This window comes from Phascolarctos cinereus, unplaced genomic scaffold (assembly GCF_003287225.1).
Source record: "Phascolarctos cinereus isolate Bilbo 61053 unplaced genomic scaffold, phaCin_HiC Scaffold_2;HRSCAF=192, whole genome shotgun sequence".
Lineage (NCBI taxonomy): Eukaryota > Metazoa > Chordata > Mammalia > Diprotodontia > Phascolarctidae > Phascolarctos > Phascolarctos cinereus.
The window spans coordinates 254,859,777-254,879,081 of NW_027555625.1; the positions used below are offsets into that span (position 1 = coordinate 254,859,777).

Below are 19,305 nucleotides of genomic sequence, written 5' to 3' on the forward strand. Positions count from 1 at the left end.
GGTTTTAATTTTTACTTACAACTTCACTAATGTGAAAATATGTTTAATGGGTATGTAAATGTAAAGCCTATATCAGATTGTGTGCCATCTTGGGGAGGGTGGGGGGGAGGAGAGGGGAGTAAAATTTTCAACTCAAAAGCATATGGAAGCGATTGTTGATAATCAAAATAAATTAAAAAAAGAAAAAAAAAAGAAATGATGAGCAGGTAGACTTAAGAAAAACCTGGAAAGACTTGTATGGACTGATGCTGAATGAAGTGAGCAGAACCAGGAGAATGCTGGACACAGTAACAGCCACACTGTGCAATGACTAACTTTATTAGACTTAGCTCTTCTCAGTAATACAAGGATGTAAGACAACTCCAAAAGACTCATGATGGAAAATGCTATTCACATCCAGTAAAAGCACTATGGAGTCTGAAAGCAGAGTGAAGCATACTATTTGCTCTCTTTTTTTATTTGTTTCTTCTTTCTCTTTTCTTTCCTTTTTTTTTTAAAGGCAACTGGGGTTAAGTGACTTGCCCAGGGTCACACAGCTAGTAAGTGTCAAGTGTTCGGTCTGAGACCAGATTTGAACTCAGGTCCTCCTGACTTCAGGGCCGATGCTCTATTCGCTGTGCCACCTAGCTGCCCCCCTGTTTCTTCTTTCTCGTGGCTTCTCCCATTGTTTCTAATTCTTTTTTACAACATGACTAACGTGAAAATGTTTAATGTGAATAAAAATGTAGAGCCTATATTATATTGCGTGCCATCTAGGCTGGGGGGAGGGGAGGAAGGGGAAAATTTAGAACTCAAAATCTTATGGAAGTGATTGCTGAAAACTAAAAATAAATAAATTAATAAACTAATAAAAAAAAAAGAGAGGCATTCCTAACACACACACACACACACACACACACACACACACGAAGAGAATGTTCAAATACCCCAAACTATAGAAACAGAATAAAAGTAAACATAATTACCAAGAAAAGAATAAGTAAAAAAAAAATTACTCCATGTCCAGAAGCTAATTTTTTTTTAAAGAAAGAGAAAAAATGAAAAGAACTGAGTTGAAGAAAATGTCAGTATAAGGAATATGAACAGCCTTTCCAATTTCCCAGAAGTCACAATTTCACAATGTGAGATCTCCATTTCATCTCCAATTCAGAGTTACGCTTCAAAATAAATATATCCAATCTGGCAAGCACACTAGGCAAATATAAATGATTTCTGGATCACCTACTATTTTAGCCCTTTCACACATCATTTTTTCTATTAGGAAAATAAATACTGGAGCAATGTATTAGGAAAGACTGCCCTCTAGTGAAATCAACAATTGATTTTTTAAAAGCCACCAAAGAATAATAGACTACATAAGGAAGAATAAGCAGCAAGTAAACTCAATAACCAGTATTCAACATCCCAATTACATAAATTACTTGGGGAAAAACTTACTATTTGACAAGAAATTCTGAGAAAAAAAGGAAAGCAAGTGGGCAGAAATTAGGGTGAAAGCAACATCTCCTATCATATAAGCTCAAAACTGATATACAATCTGAATGTTAAAGGTTACACCATCAAAAAACTAGAAGAGATTGAAACCAGATAGCTTTCACAGCTATGACCAGAAGTAAAGTTCTTAACCAAATAAAAGATAGAGGCAATCACAAAAGATAACATAGATAATCTTGATTATGTGAAATGGAAAAGCTTTTGCACTAGCAAAATGAATACTAATCCTCAACTAGGACAAGAAAGGAAGCTGCCAATTTGAAAAAAAAAACTGCATTAAAAACGTTGATAATGATCTGACATCCAAGACTTATAAAGGATTAAATATAGATCCGTAAGTATTCCCCAAAGGACATGAACAAACAATTGTCGAAAGAACTACAAGCTATGAACAACTACAAAAAGACTGCTCCAAATCAGTAATAATAAGAAAATATAAATCAAAACAACTCTGAGATTTTGCCTCACATTCTGCAAACTTGCAAAGATGACCAAAGGTACACATAATTAATGCTGAAGAAGATGTGGGAAAATCGGCACACTAATACCACACACAATTAATAGAGCTGTGAATTGGTCCAAACATTCTGAAAAGCAATTTGGAAAAGTAACTAACTACTCATATCCGTTTACAAAATATCCCACTTTTTGTGGTTGTTGTTGAGTCGTTTCAGTCCAACTCTTCATGACCCCATTGGGGTTTTCTTGGCAAAGAGACTGGAGTAGTTTGCCAATTGCTTCTCCAGCTCATTTTACATATGAGAAAATGAGGCACAGTTAAGTGACTTGCCCAGGGTCACACAGCTAGTAAGTGTCTCGAGGCAGAATTTTAACTCACAAGAATGAGTCTTCTGGATTCCAAGCCCAATGCTCTATCTACTACACCACCTGGCTACAAACATCCCACCACCAGGCATTTACTCCAGGGATGTTAAAGATAGAAAGGCTCAAAATATTCCTAGCAGCATTTCTTGTGGGAACAAAGGACTAGAACCAAAAATGGTATCTACCAACTGGGAAATGACTATAAAATTATGGTACATTATCATAATATATTGTTGTATTATAAGAAACTATGATTATGAAGAATACAGAAAACTCTCAGATTTATATGAAATGAAGCAGAGTAAAGTAAGCAGAGCTAGGAAAACAATCAGTATACATAATTTTAACAATGTAAATGGAAAGAACAAAAGAAGATGAAAAAGAAACTGAAGACTGTATAATTATAATGGTCAAGCTTGTCCCCAAAGAAATGAGAAAATTCGCCTACCTCCCTTCTTTGCAGATTTGGGAGATGAGTTTGTAATACTGCACATACTATCAAACAATTAATGTATTGAATTGTTTTCTTTTCTTTTTAGAAAATTTTTGTTACAAAAGGTGACTCACTGGGGAAGAGTAAAAAGAGGGATCTATTTTAAAATTAAGGTAATACAAAACCAAAAGAAATCAACAAAAATCTTAGAAAGATAAACAGATGAAAGGACACCAAAAGAAGACACCATATTAATGTCTGTAGTTACCATTCCTATGGCTTTTTATTTGTACAAAACAAGTCGATAAAACCTTTCTACAACACTACCCTAGTGTTAATGTGCTAAAACTATCTTAAAGGTAAAATCAAATTATAATGAGCAATTTGGCTTGGTCTAAGAAGATATCCTACTGAACTTGCGCTACAGGGAAGATTATTATGGAATGTGTTCTGCATACATCAGTGTTTCAGAGAATTCTTGAGCTCATGGTATTTCCATTGTTCATTCAACAAACATCTATTAAGCTCTGACTATGTCCCAAGGACTAGTGCTAGGTGCTGGAAATACAGAATCAAAAACAAATAGTCCCCGCCTTCAAGAACCTTACATTCTACTCGGTGAAACAGCATATACACATACAACTCAAAAAAAGATCTATGATATCACTAATTGAATATTCTCTCCAACAAACAATGCAGATCACAACCCATCCATGCTTGCTCATCATGTGTAACTTTTCTCCACGTTCCCCCGTAAGTTACTGCAGTGGGTCCAACCACTGTGCTTTGGCCTTCAGCTCCATGTATAAAGAAGCAAAGGGCAATAACACTGAAAGCGCACAAGATCTCTATACAAGCCAAAGTCACTAACCTCAAAAACAGGATGAGTAGAAACAACTTAAGTTAACCCAAGTTTCCTCAAAAAAAATGACAAATCAAAATACTTCAATACCATAATGCCAAAAATAATACAAGAAAACTTCCCTGAAGTTCAAAACACAGAAAATAGAGCACAACAAACTCTGCAAGTGACCCAATGTATGTGTCATTAGAGGATAATTGCCAGAGAGGAGGCAATGGCAGATGGAGCCAGACTAGGCCCCATATAGGAAGTAGCCCTGCAATGGAAGAGCTAAGAGAAAGAGGAAAAAAGGGAGCACATTTCAGCCTGGAAGAAAGGTGTTAGATAAGAATGAAGGCCAAGGATGTCACATTCAGAATAAAGCAAGTAGGTCTGTTTGGCTAAAAGGTAGCATGTGTGAAAAGGAGTAGAAAGGTAGGCTTAAGTCAGCCTGTAAAGGGCTTTAAGTGACAAACGGAGATTATATTTCATCCTAGAGGCAATAGGGAACCTTACAAGGAGCTCTTGAACAGGGGAGTGATGTGATCAGACTTGTGCCTTAGAAATAACAATTTGAAAGCTGTGTAGAAGATGGATTAAAGAAAGGAGAGTCTTGAGGCAGAAGACCGATTAAGAAAATATTGCACTAGCCTAGGCAAGAGGCAATGAGGGCCCAAAGTAGGGTGATGGCCATGTGAGTGGAGAGAAGATGAAAGATGAGAAAAATATTATGGAGGAAGAATTGAAAAGAGAGTAGAGAAGAGTGAAGAGTCAAGGACTATTCCCAGTTTATGAATTTGAGAGACTTAAAAGAATGGTCGCACCCTGGACAGAAAAAGATAAGGTTAAGCAAAAGTGGTAGCCCTTAGGAGGAAAAGATCATGAGTTTTATTCTGAATAGGTTAAGCTGTTGTCCTATGGGATATTCAGTCAGAAATGTTAAATAAGCAAATGATAATACAGAACAGGAACTCAGGAGACTAGGGCTGGATATATAGTTCTCAAAACACAAAGATGATAACTGAATCCATGGGAACTGATGAGATCATCGAGGTACCATAAAGAAAGGAAAAAAAAAAGGTTCAGAACAAAGCCTTAAGGGATATGCAGTTGGGGGCAGGGCATGGATGATTTAGCAAAGTAGCCTGAGGAGTGACCTGAGAGGCAAGATAATGACCAAGAGAGTGTTCTATCACAAAAATCAAAAGGGGTGATAGTCTACAGAAAGAAGGGATGGTTGACACTGTCAAATACTACAAGGGGATTCAGAAAAACGACTCAAAAAAAGGCAATCAGATTTAGCAATTTCCAAAAAGCAATCCAACTCACTCTTTTATTCCTATGCAATTCTTAACTCACTGTCTATCTGCAGTCCCAGACAGAATGTAGGGTAAAGAATACTGGGTTTGGTGTCAGAGGAACTGAGTTCAAATCCAGATTCTGCCTTTTACTACCTATGTGACTTAGGTAAGTAACTTAACCTTTTTATGTTTCAGTTTCCTCATGCATTAAAATTCGAAAGGATTGGACTAGATGGAAGATCTTACCATCCACATGGAAGCCTTCTCTCTCTCATCTGGATTGTGCACAGATGTGTACCCTCCGACTTTACAGCCCCATGACAATAACAAATACCTTTAGCAAATGTACTTCTCCTTGCTTTATGCCTTGATGTTAAAAATCAAAAGGTCACTAAAAAAGAATTGCACAAACTTTGAAAGACTTAAGAACTCTGATCAATAAAATGACCAACCATAATTCCAGGAGATCAATGACAAAATATACTGCTCACCTCTGGTCAGAGAGGATGGACTCAGGATGTAAGACGGGAAATATTTTCTAGAGACGGTCAATGAAGAAATTAGTTTTTCTTAACTATATATTTTTTCTTAATAAATAAATATACTGACACACATATAATGTCTGTTACAAGGGTTTTGTTTTTTTTAATGGGGGGTTGTAGGAGGGAAAGAAAATAGATTTGTGTTCATCAAAAAAAATTTTAATTTAAAAAAAGGCAAAAGAGTTATAGAGTTATATAAAATTATATATTTAAATATATAGTTATATATTCATATATAACATTATATATATATATATATATATATATATAAATATATAGAATTATATATTTAAATTTTAACAACCTGTTGATAAATTAGGTATTAGACCCATTTCACAAGAAGGCCTACTACTGAAATCTAGCACCTAAAGTGCTCTACCCCAAGGAAGGCTGACTTTAAAGGTCCCACTTAGATTATAACTCAGATGATTATTCTACTTCATGTGCTTCAAGTACCAATACCTACCTTTAATACCAATCATCTTGCCTGCCAGAATGTCAAATGCATGTCCAACACTGATTGGCTCAACTTAAAAACCTGCTAGGCTCAATTTTTCTGACAAATTAGGTGCAGTGACTGGCCAGGTAGCCTTTTATTAGGGATTGTGTTAGCCATGACTGGAACTACATTATGACTGAAAGCATCAGCCCCACTAAGTCACCAAGGGCCCCAAGTTTACCATAGTTTTTACTCATCTGAGTTAAAGCAATAAAGCCATGTGAAATTGAAAATGTTATCAAGGAGAAATAAGAAATTGAGCTATTACAAACCATTAATACTTTACTTTGAAATAATTTATCTGATTAACTACCCCCAAGTCCCCAAGCAGGGTGCTAAGAAAATACACTGTGAAGAAAATGGTCAAAAACACTACAGTATAAGATACTGACTTAGAGGGTGGTTCTTGGAAGCCTTCATCATCATGAGGGGGAAAGGGCAAGAAAGAAGAGAGAACACTAAAAGGAGAAAGGAGGGAAAACTTCACAATTCTGTTGAGAACCTACTCCAGTGATAAGTACAACCCTCAGGCCTCCATGACTAGCAAGCAGTTTTCCGAATATAACAGATATAATCATACATTTCCATGATTGGTCTCTCCCAAAAAACACTTACTTGTGAAAAGGTGATAGATCTCTAATAGCTGTGCAATGTCTTCTGTTACTCTACAAAACAATAATAACAAGGATAGAGAGGTCATTATCTGTATACCTCATAATACAGAATCAAAACCCCAGAAACCCCAGGCTGGCACTAATGGAACAGGCAATATAAACTATTGCTTGGTGGGTAGTACTATCCTCCTTAGCCCTGTTTCCAGCTCTGGTCATGCTTAATGCCACTAAGGCCATTTAAGCCTAGCCTATGGAAAGCTTATTCAAATTTATCACACCCTCTACCCCAGTGTTCTTTCTTCTACAGACAGTCAATCTGTCAATAGGTGTTTACTGAGTGGACTACGCATAGAAAGTATTCCCCTCTTTCACACTTAAATTTATATTTCATACACTTCTCAGTATTCTTTCCTTTGGTGACCTCATTGGCCTTCAAAAAAGACATGGGCCAGTCACATGGTAAAAATGAGGATTCGGGGCAGCTAGGTGGTGCAGTAGATAGAGCACTGGCCCTGAAGTCAGGAGGACCTGAGTTCAAATCCAGCCTCAGACTAAACACTTGACACTTACTAGCTGTGTGACCCTGGGCAAGTCACTTAACCCCAACTGCCTAAAAAAAAAAAAGTTCTACTGCTATCTATACATGTCAAGAGCTCTAGACAAAGTCCCCAAGCATTTTTAAGGAAAAGTACTGGCAAGAGTCACACAGAATGGATATGCATTAGTGGGTTAAAATCTGAATTATTATAAGTAACCAGATCTATGAAGCCATAAAAGCTTCAAAATACTCAAGTACAAGATGAATTCCAAAGCTCTATCTTCAGTACCAATCATCTTATCTGGATGCCCTGCCAGAATGTCAAATGAATGTCCAAAACCAAGCACATCAATCTCCCCACAAAACCTGCCCCTCCTCCTAACTTCCATCCTTCTTTTGATAAAGCCACCATTCTCCCAAACAAGTAGGCCTGCACTGCCACCATCCTAGCTCAAGGGACTTGCAACTCTTTCTCACTTTCTCTCTTATCCATGTTTTGCAAAGCTATCAAAATAATCTTCCTGTTGACACTACTCTCTTAATCAAAAATCTTCAGTAGTTCTGCAGGGCCCAAAGGCTAAAACAAACAACTTAGCCTGGCATTTAAGGCTCTTCACAATTTAAGTCCAACCTGACTTTCTAGTCTGATTTCAGGTGACTGCCTTTTACACACTCTAGCTACATCAATCAATAAACACTTATAAAGCACCTAATGTGCCAGGCACTGTACTAAGCTCTGGGGATACAAAATGAAGTAAAAGACAGTCCCTTCCCTCAAGGCGCTTACAATCTAACTGGGGAGATAACACACAAACTAATATATAGACAAAGCAAGTTACATACAGGATAAATAGGAAAATAACAGAGGGAAGGCACTGGAATTACGAGGGGTTAGGGAAGGCTTCCTGTAGAAGGTGGGATTTTAGTTGGGAATAGGCTCAATCATCAATCAATAAACATTTATTAAGCGCTCATTATGTGTCAGGCACTGTGCTAAGTTCTGGGGATACAAAAAGAGGCAAAAGACAGTCCCTGACACAAGGAGTTCACAATCTAATGGAAGAGACAACAAACAAACTATATACATGGGATAAACAGGAAATAACTAACAGAGAGATAGCACTAGAATTAAGAAGCATTGCAAAAGGCTTCCTGTAGAAGACAGGATTTTAGTTGGGACTTAAAGAAAGCCAGGGAAGGTAGAAAACAGAACTAAGAAGAGACAGCATTCCAAGCATAAGGGAAGCCAAAGAAAATGACCAGAGCTAAAGGACAGAGTATCTGGTTCCTGGAACAGCCAGGCCAGTGTCACTGAGCTGAAGAGTATGTGGTGGAGAGTAAGGTATAAGCAGACCGGAAAGGTGGAAAGGGGCTAGGTTATGAAGGGCTTTAAATGCCAAACATCATTTTGTGTTTGCTCCTGAAGGCAACAGGAAGCCACTAAAGTCTGGGGCAGTGTAACATGATCAGACCTGCCTTTTAGGAAAATCACTATAGTGGCTAAATGGAGAATGGATTGGAATAAGGAGAGACTTGAGACAGGCAGACCTACCAGTGTTGCAGTAATCAAGGTGCAAAGTGATGAGATTTTGCACTACACTGGTGGCAGTGTCAGAGGAGAGAAGGGGGTGTATTTGAGAAACACTGCAAAAGTGAAATCAACAGGTCTTAATATCAGCTTGGATATGGAGGAGTGGGAGACACTGAGACCAGGATGATTCCTAGATTAGAGGCCTGAGGGACTGGAAAGATGGTGTTGCCCTTCATAGTAATAGGAAAGACAGACGTAGAGAACAGTTGAGGGGGAAAGATAAAGAGTTCTGTTTTAGATATGCTGAATATAAGATGTCTGCTGGACATCCAGCTTGAAATGTCGAAAGGCAGCTGGAGATGCAAGATTGAAGGTCAGCAGATGTTCCACATTCATGTTCTTGATCTCCGAAATTCTTTTATCTGATCATAATCTGTTATTCCACCTCTCCCCTCTGCCTTCCAACAACACACTCTGTTCTTTGGCCTCACTGCACCTTCCAATACCTCCACCCCTCAAGTCTTTCCCAGGCTATCTCCTGCACTGGCTACACTCCCTTTTTTCCAACTTGACCCTGAGAGAAACAGTTTAACTCTACATTCTTCTCAAGTTTCTTGCCCATTTATCCTCTCAAAGAGCCTACTAAACACTGTCCTTGGATTGCCCCCATCATCCATTGCCGTCATTCCTATTCATCCACTGCTGAATGAAGTCAGAGAAGATCACAAAACCATGCTGACTGGGTCTACAACAAGTTTATGTTATGTCATCTCACCTGGGCCTTCAATGAAGCAAAGGAATCCTTTTACATCTTTTACAAATGAGGTAACATATGTACAAAACATTACCAACCTTAAATATAAATGCTAGCTTTTATATAGTCCTCCCTAGTGCCTTCTCTAAACCTTTTCCATCCTTCCTGAAACCTATCATAACTCTCCCTCCCCTACCCTCTCAGCAGAAAAAATTGAGGCCATTTACCAAGAATTCCCCCTTTTCCCCTTTACATCATCACGCATCACTAAGATGCCTTCTGCCATTATCTGGGTCTTCACCCATCTCCCATAAAGAGGTGGCCCTTCTCCTTGGCAAGGCAAACCTTTCTACAATAATCCCCTTCTATTCTATCTTCTCCAGAAGATCACCCAATCCATTATTTTCCTCTCACTAATCTTCAATTGCTCCCAGTGCATTAACTGCTTTCCTACTGCCTACAAACAGGCCCATGTCTCCCCCAACCTCAAAGAGCCTTCATTTGTTCCATCCATCCCCACTACCCTAAGTCTCTCCTTCCTTTTGTGGACACTGAGAAGGCCACCTATAATGGATGCATCCACTTTCTTCTTCCTCTGACCCTGAACCATTCTGGCATAAGTTCTCATGATCTCACACCAGGGCTATTAGCATCCTAACTAATTTCCCTACCTCAAGTCTTTCCCACTCAAATCCAACCTCCATTTAGCTATCAAATTCATCTTACCAAAGCACAGGTCTGACCATATTACCACCACCATCCCCATTCATTAAACTTCAGTGAAATCCTCTTTTTTTTTTTTTTTGGCTTTTAAAGCCCTTCCTTGCCCCTCCCTATCTTTCCAGTTTTCTTACATCTTTTCCCTTCCATATACTCTTTGATCTGGTGACAGCAGCCTCTCTGCTGTACCTCACATAAGACATTCTATCTCCTGACTTCTGGCATTTGCATTGGCCATCACCCAAGCCTGGCATGTTCTCCCTCCTCATCTCCATATCCGAGCTTCCCTGGCTTCCTTTAAGTCTCAACTAAAGGTCTGCCTTCTGTAAGAAGCTGTTCCCACTACTCCTTAATCTTAGTGCCTTCCTTCTGGGTCTACCTCCAGTTTATCCTGTATGTATCTTATTTGTACATAGTTGTTTGCCTGTTGACTCTCCCACTAAACTGTGAGCACCTTGAGAACAGAGACTGTTTTTGCATTTCTTTGTACCTCCAGCATTTAGCACAGTGCTTGGCTTATAGCAGATACCTGACAAACACTAGTTGATTTACCAAATAAAATACATAGAATAACAAAGGAAATCAATTATATTGAAATTAAAATATAATTTTTTCTCATCCAAGTTCACAAACCCCCTTAAATCTATTAGCACAGTGCCTGGCACACAGTAGGCACTATATAAATGCTTATTCCTTTCCCTTCCTTCCCTACTCCTGAGCAGACTTATCTTGTAGCATTTTGGCCCATGGGACCCAATCCATTCTTTTTGTTTAGGTCAAGAGTTCTTAACTAGGAGTCCACGTATAGATTTCAAGGGCTGTGTAAACTTGGATGAAAAGAGGAGAGGAATACATAGAGGGCAGGAGGAGGAAGGGAAAGGAAGGTTAGGGAAAATTTTCTCACATAGTCTCACACAATTAGATATCTACACAAACAAGTAGGGGGGAATGGGGGAACAGCTGACACTCTAAACCTCACTCTCATCTGAACTGGTCAAATGCAGGAAGAATGTACACAATGTACGCAGACATACACAGACACACACCCACATACACAGATGGGTAATGAAATACTTATTCAACAGGGAAACAGGAGGGAAAGACGAGATGGGGGGTGGAGGGAAAGGAGAATTAGAGGGAGAGTATATTAAGGAAGTGATTAGTCCTAAGCAACACAACCTCTAAAGATACACAAAAACATTTATAGCTCTTTGAAGTGGCAGTGAATGGGAATTGAAGGGAAGGTACCGTAAATTGAAGAAAGAATAAACTAGTTAAGGTATATAAATGCAATGAAATACTATTGTGCTGAATTCTTATCAGCATCATGACCAATCATGATCCCAGAGGAATGTTGATGAAACATGCTACCCATCTCCTGAAAGAGAGATGAAGGAATCAGAATGCAGAATGTCTCAATGTAAAAATCTGTTTTGACTGACTATAAATGTTTGGAATGGGTTTTGTTTTACTTGGGTTCTCAACAAGGGAGGGGGAGAGAAATAGAGGGAGAAGGCAGATTTTGGCTGATTAAAACAAATAACTTTTTTAAATTATTTTAACAGTAACTTGACTAAAGGCATAGGTAGTGTACTTATCAAACCTCCAAATGACACAAAGCTGGGAAACATTGAAAAATAGTCACAATCTGAAAAAAGCTTGACAACCTGAAATACTGGACTAAATATAAGATGAAATATAATAAATAAATAAATATAAAGTATTGTCCCTGGGTTTAAAAAAAACTTCATAAATAAAATATAGGGAAGGCATGGCTAGGCAGTAGTTTGTAAAGAAAAGACCCAAGGGATTTAATGGATGGCAAAGTCAGTGAATCAAGGGTGATATGGCAGCCAAATAAACTAAAACAATCTTATATTACATTGAGAGAGACAGTCTCTCAGACTCAAGAAGTGACAGCCTGACTATGCTGTCAACTGGTCAAAGCACATCTGCAGTATTATTGTATTCTGTTCCAGGTATTACATTTTAGGAAGATCACTGATAAACTGGAAAGTGCCCAAAATATGGCAACCAAGAAGATGAAGAGCTTAGAAATCATGTCATATGAGAATCAAATGAAGGAAACGGGGAAGCTCAGCCTAGAGAAGAGAAGGCTTAGGGTATTGAAGATATAATATGCAGAAGAACTAGATCAGCCTGGTAACAAAGGGCAAAACTAGGATCAGTAGGTGAAAATTACAGAGACAAATTTAGGTTTGATTGAAATAAAATCTTTCTAACAATTAGTACTAACCACAAGTGGAATGAGTGCCCTCAGAAGGATTTAGGTTCCCCCTTACTGAAATTCTTCTAAGTCTGGTTGACCATGTGCGGTTATGTTGTAGAGAGGATTCTCATTCAGCTATGGATGGGGTTAGGTGACTCCTGAGGTCCTTTCTAATTCTGAGATTCTGTGACTCTCTCCTATCCCCCTACAACTGCCTATGCTAGCTAACACCAAAGATAAGCAAAGTAGAATATTGTGTGTAAGGTCTCACTCATAAACAATAATATTCCAAAGGACTCACAAAATGCCCAAATATCCTTCTTGAGGAACTATGAACCTGCTCATAAAATTCCCTTCTCATAAAATTCTCATCTCCCCTTCTTATAACATTCTACTCAAAAGTCCTAAATCATAATATCTGTAATAGGAATCCCCTTTATCTTGGAATATGGTTATTTAATCTTCCCCCCTTATATTAGAAAAAAAGAAAGTACAGTCAAACTAAAAATCAATCTTTCTCTGACTGTGACTAAAATAATCACTTTTCCTTGGAATTTAATAGGACATGAAATCCAGATGTGACATACTTATTGCCTCAGTCCTTTCAAACACCTATCATTTATTATAAACAACTGGGCAAGCAAGGAATAGTTCACCTGTCAGATTTAGGGAGAACAGAAGAATTTATGACCAAACAGGAGACAGAGAGCATTGTGAAATGCAAAATGGGTAATTTTGATTACATTAAATTGAAAAGTTTTTGCACAAACAAAGCCAATGCAACCAAGATTAGGAGGGAAGTAGAAAACTGGGAAAGAATTTTTACAACCAATGTCTCTGATAAGGGCCTCATTTCTAAAATATATATAGAACTGAGTCAAATTTATAAGAATACAAGTCACTCCCCAACTGATAAATGTTCAAAGGATATGAACAGGCAGTTCTCAGATGAAGAAATTAAAGCTATCTGTAGTCATATGGAAAAAATGCTCTAAATCACTATTGATTAGGGAAATGCAAATCAAAACAACTCTGAGGTATCACATCACACCTATCAGATTGGCCAACATGACAAAACAGGAAAATGATAAATGTTGGAGAAGATGTGGGAAAATTGGAACACTAATGCATTGTTGGTGGAGTTCTTAACTGATCCAACCATTCTGGAGAGCAATTTGGAATTATACCCAAAGGGCTATAAAAATGTGCATACCCTTTGACCCAGCAATAGCATTTCTAGGGCTGTATCCCAAAGAGATCATACAAATGGGAAAAGGACCCACATGTACAAAAATATTTATAGCAACTCTTTCTGTGGTGGCAAAGAATTGGAAATCGAGGAGATGCCCATCAATTAGAGAATGGCTAAAGAAGTAGTGGTATATTAATCTAATGGAACACTATTGTGCTATAAAAAATGATGAGCAGATAGACTTCCGAAAAACCTGGAAAGACTTGTATGGACTGATGCTGAGTGAAGTGAGCAGAACCAGGAGAACATTGTACACAGTAACAGCCACGCTGTGCAATGACTAACTTTGATAGGCTTAGCCCTTCTCAGCAATACAAGGATCTAAGATAACTGCAAAAGTCTCATGATATAAAATGCTATCCACATCCAGAGAAAGAACTATGGAGTTTGAATGCAGATCGAAGCATACTATTTGCTATTTTTTTTCTTCAGTTTTGTTTCCTCTTTCTGGTGGTTCCTCCTATTGGTTCTAATTCTTCCTTACAACATGACTAATGTGAAAATATGTTTAATAGGAATGTATATGCTGAACCTATAGCAGACTGCATGTGTCTTGGGGAACGTAGTGGGGAGGGACGGGGAGAAAAATTTAAAACTCAAAAACATATGGATTGCTGAAAACAAAAACTTAATAATAAAAAAAACAAAGCTATCATTAAGTCTCTAATTCTGAATGAAAAATGAAATACTGAGTGACTCAGGGTCATGTAGGCAGTGACTAATAGTGAAATTAACTGTGACGTAGTGCAAAGATTCTTGGTCTTAGAATAAGTCGTGTCCAACTCTTCAAGACCCCATTTGGGGTTTTCTTGGCAAAGATACTGGATTGGTTTGCCATTTCCTTCTCCAGTTCATTTTACAGATTAGGAAACTAAGGCAAACAGAGTTAAGTGGCTTGCCCAGGGTCACACTGCAGGTAAGTATATGAAACCACATTTGAACTTGGGTCTCCTCACTCTAGGCTTGGTGTTCTATCCACTGTGCCACCTAGTTGCTCATAAACTCTGACTCTAATTGTGTGACCTTTAGCAGGTCCTATTTTACCTCTTTAAGCCTCAGTTTTCTCATCTGTAAAACTAAAATAATACTACTTCTATCACCTACTGTGTCATAGTCATGAAAGTATTTTATAAATGGTGAATATTATATAAATTTTATTAACAACACTGAAAAGGAACTATTATTCTTCCTTTGAGGTAAATAAATACATCTAAAATCAATAGGCAAGAGCAGATAAAGAATGGAATGAGGCCAAGATGGTGGAGTAAAAGCAGAGACTTGCCTGAGCTCTCCCCTAAACCCTCCAAATACCTTTAAATAATGACTCTAAATAAATTCTAGAGCAGCAGAACCCACAAAAAGATGGAGTAAAAAAATTTTCCAGCCCAAGACACAACTCAGACCAGCAGGAAAGGTCTGTTGCACCAGGGTAAGAGAGGTACAGTTCAGCATAGGCCATGCCAGCACAGGCCGGACCTCAAAAAAACCAAAGCAGGCCTCTAGGCGACTGATTCAGTGGCAGCAGAGGCAGTTTCCAGACCTCTAGGTCCACAGAAAATAAGGAGACTGGACAAGTCATAAAGAGATTTACAGGGGTCCCTTTGCGGGCACCAGGGGCAGGACCCTATTGAATTGCCTATACTTGGATCTGGGTCACGATCCTGGCTTATGATCCTGGCTTATAGTTCCAGTGTGAGGAGGGGAGCACTAGTGCAACAGAGCTTGTGACCGCAGGGAAGCAGGGACTCTAGTCACAGTTCCAGGGTTGAAAAGAGTGCTTATTGGGGCAGTTAGGTGGTGCAGTGGATAGAGTTCCAGCCTTGGAGTCAGGAGGACCTGAGTTCAAATTGGGCCTCAGACACATTTGACCCATTTTAACTAGCTGTGAGACCCTGGGCAAGTCACTTAACCCCAATTCCCTAAAAAATAAAATTAAATAAATAAAATTTTAAAAAAAGAAATGATGAGCAGGATGCTCTCAGAAAAACAAGGACTTACATGAACTGATGCAAAGTAAAATGAGCAGAACAGGAGAACATTGTACACAACAGCAGTATTGTATGATGATCTACTATAATAACCTAGCTATCCTGAGCAATACAATGATCCAAAACAGTTCTGTAGAACTTAGGATGAAAGTGCTGTCCATTTCCGGAGAAAGAACTGGTAGAGCCTGAATGCAGATCACAGATACTTCTTTTTTAGTTTCCTGATTTTTCTTTAAGGTTTTTTGTCTGTGTTTTCTTTCACAGAATGACTTACAAGGAAATGAAAACATGTTTGCATGTATAATCTATGTCAAATTGCTTGCCTTCTCAATGTGGGGGGAGAGGAGAGGGAGGGAGAGAATTTGGAACTCAAAATCTGGGGGAAAAATGCTAAAATTGTTTTTACATTTAATTGGGAAAAATAAAATATTAAATAAGATTTTTTTTAAATCAACAGGAAAAATCAGACTAAGAAATGTTCCCTTAAGCTGTTTTATATGCACCATATTTAGCAATGATTAAAGATATTTGGTTAGAATTGGAAGAACTCTCAGAAATTACCTTTTTATTGAGAAGCAGTAAGGTTAAATGATTTATGCTCAAGCCTGCCAGTTAAGGACTGGACTAGAACCTCATTCTTCTGTCTCCCAGGTCCAGGTTTTCCTTCCAGTATACACACACAAATTGCTTTTTTAAGTCTGTTAAGTATTCTTTCTGTGATCTTTAGAATCAGAGAGCCTAGAGTCAGATGGCATCATAGAGACCATCTAATCCAACTTCATCCTTTTAAAGATGTGCTGATGAAGCCCACAGAGCATAAGTGACTTGCCAAACTATATAGCAAGGCAGTGGAAAAGACAAGCCTAAGGCCTGAATCTGCTAACTCCCAATTCAGGTCTCCTTCCATTAAACCATTCAGACATTCTTAAGAGAACTATTAACTTGCCAATAAGCATTTTTCTTTATGAATAGGGCTACTACAAATTTCTGGCCAGTCTAAGTATGATGGAAAGAGTCCTATATCTGGAGTCAAAGAATCTGGTTCAAATATTGGTCATCACTTACTACTATACAAGTCACTTAACCTCCGTTTACTGATCTGTAAAAAAAAAAAGGGGGGGGATGGATTGGATGGCCTCTGACGCCTTGTCTAAATCTAAAACTGTATGAAATAACTACAAATTCTAAAGGAATATAGTCTCAACAGCTTCTTTTTGAATCATCTCTATTAATATTAGCAAACCCTAAATAAAATGTCCAAAAATGCCGCAGCACATTGGTACACTGAATTATACAGCATCTGTACTCGGGGACAGAAGCGGTTATTGATGTATACCTGAACTATTATACTATACTACAGCTCCTCTTGTTGCTGCTCTTTGTCCTTGGTTCTCAAAGAGGACCATGACATCAGGAAGGTGGTGATGCTATGACTTGCAAGGGAATGGTCTTTAAGAGAAGGAGGGCTGTACAAAGTCACCAGCCTCCCTGTCTCCTCCAGATCCATCTGGATCCAGTGGCCCTGAGGCAGTGGAAGACCTTGACATCTTGAAGCTAAGGTCTTTCCCGGGTCTGTCCGTCTGAGACAACGACCAATCAGTGATTAAGGCTAGGTAAGAAACGAGGCAAAGAATGATCTCTTTTACCTAGTCATAAAAAAAAAATCAGTCTGGGAGAGGAAGACCCTCACAGAAACAGTTGCTATTTACATTCACTCTGAGCCCATAGTTACTCCAACAGTAACCTTAACGGCTTTCCTCCCAAGACTACACTGACACCTTATGGCCAAACTAAATATTACAGTCACACTGGGACCTCAATTCTCATTCACTTCTCTATGCTCGGTGTTACCCTCCACATTTCTTTTCAACAAATACATATACCAAACACCTACTAAGGGCAAGGCTGTTTTAGGCTGGAAATATAATGAATAACACAGTCCCTGCTCTCAGGGAGCTTTCAATCTAGCAACAAGGAAGAGACTCAAATACAAATACATAAAAATACAAATCAAAATGTGGTTAAGTGTATAGGAGGGGCCGAACAAAGTATCCTGAGAAATTAATGCGGGAGGGAAATTAAGACTTCAGGATTGGAGGGGGGGGAGAGAAGGGGTTTGGGAGGGATGGGGGAGAGGGGAGGGGAGCAATCGTTTGGGGAAGGCTTCTTGGAGGAGGTGGCCCTTCAGCTGGACCTTAAAAAAGGAAGGACCTCTAACCAAGGGTGCATTTGGATGGTGACTGTCCCAGACCACGCCTGGAATCTGGAAGCTCCCTGTGGGAGGTCACTGGGGTCTAGAATTTGGACTTCGGGCCAGATCCCCACGGGAGAAGGAAGGCGAGGGGCTCAGGGACCTCTGAACAGACCCCCTCCCATCACCCCAGCCTAGCAGCCCCGGGCCCTCCCCCCCTCAATTACACGGTGCCCCGGACCCCTCCCTCCGACGCCCCCACCTACACCGTCCCCAATGCTCCCCAACTCTGTTACACACGCGCCCTGTCGGGTCCCGGAGCCGTGATCCCCGGACCAGGGGCCCCTAGGGCCCCCCAGGGCCCCGTGTCCCCATGTCCCCACGTCCCCACATCCCCATGTCCCCGTGTGCCCGCGGCCACTCACGTGGAGCCGGCGTTCAGAGCCCGCGGGGCGGCGCCCTCTCCCCTCCCGGCAGCGGAACGGCGGCGGCGGGGCGGCGGCGGAGCTGCGCACCGGAATGGCGCCGGACGACTTTTCCGGGGGCACCGAAGCCGGGCCGGCCGAGCGCCGGTGAGGGCAGAGAGGCCCCTGCAGCTCCCCAGGCCTCGGGCCTAGCCAGTGGGTGTGGACCGCCCCGGACTGTGGGGCCCAGTGACCCCAGCGGTGGGATGGGGCCCTCCGGAAAGTGGCCGACCTGGCCGCCGCATGGTGCAGCGCCCTCAGGGGCCCCCCACATCCTATCCCCTCAAAATTTCTCCACGCTGTCCCTCTCAGGCCCCCTACACTGTTCCCCAGAGTCCCCCACACTCTTTACTCAGAGTCCCCTCATATCCTGTGCCCCCGGTCTCCCTGCACTCTGTCCTTCTAAATCCCCCCATATCCTGTCCCCTCAGTCCCCTACATTCTATTCCCTACAGAGTCCCCCCACATCCTATCCCTTTCAGTCTTCCCACATCCTGTCTCCCCAGTCTCTCCACATTCTACCGCTTAGAGTCCCCTATATCCGATTTCCCTCAGACTCCCCCCACAGTCTGCCCCTATGAGTCTCCCCAGATCCTGTTCCCCCGACTCCCTCCTCCAAAACTCAACACTCTCAAAGACTCCCTCTGTGCCACCTGCCACAATCCTGATATTTCAGATACCCAGACCAACTCCTGAGACCCTACCTCACACCTTTTTGCCCTCAGAGAGGTCCCTGGGGAGTCTTAGGTTAGAATCCCACCTCTCATGCTCACTAGCTCTGTGACCATGGGCCTACCTGACCTCTCTGAACCCTGGTAACCTTTAGAAAATATGGATGATGATACCTGTGGTATCTGCCTCACAGGGTTGTAAGGATCAAATGAGGCTATGTATAGGAGCACTTTTGGAACCTTACAATATGTATGTATGTGTATACATACACACACACATATATATATATATATGCTATCATTATTATTATTCCAGTCACTGAGTCTACCCCAAATATCCCAACCCCCCAAAAAGGCCCTAAAGCACTATATACATATACAACCATTTTCTTCCTTAGAAGTCCTCCTACAAGCTGT

The 19,305-nt window shown here is 40.2% G+C and overlaps 1 protein-coding gene across 4 annotated transcripts in view; it reads right to left on the reverse strand.

Moving 5' to 3' along the window:
• The window catches only part of EXD3 (exonuclease 3'-5' domain containing 3), a 423,178-nt gene extending 404,823 nt beyond the window's left edge, over positions 1 to 18,355 (reverse strand). For 2 of the 4 annotated variants that reach the window (XM_020981774.2, XM_020981775.2), the window contains exons 1-2: positions 18,179 to 18,346; positions 6,551 to 6,600 (exon numbers count right to left, since the gene is read on the reverse strand). The gene's annotated coding sequence lies outside the window, so the exon portion shown is untranslated. Of the gene's footprint in view, positions 1 to 6,550; positions 6,601 to 18,178 lie in introns of all 4 variants that reach the window. The other 2 variants (XM_020981785.2, XM_020981781.2) reach the window with 2 other exon arrangements.
• Between the last annotated feature and the right edge of the window lie 950 nt (positions 18,356 to 19,305).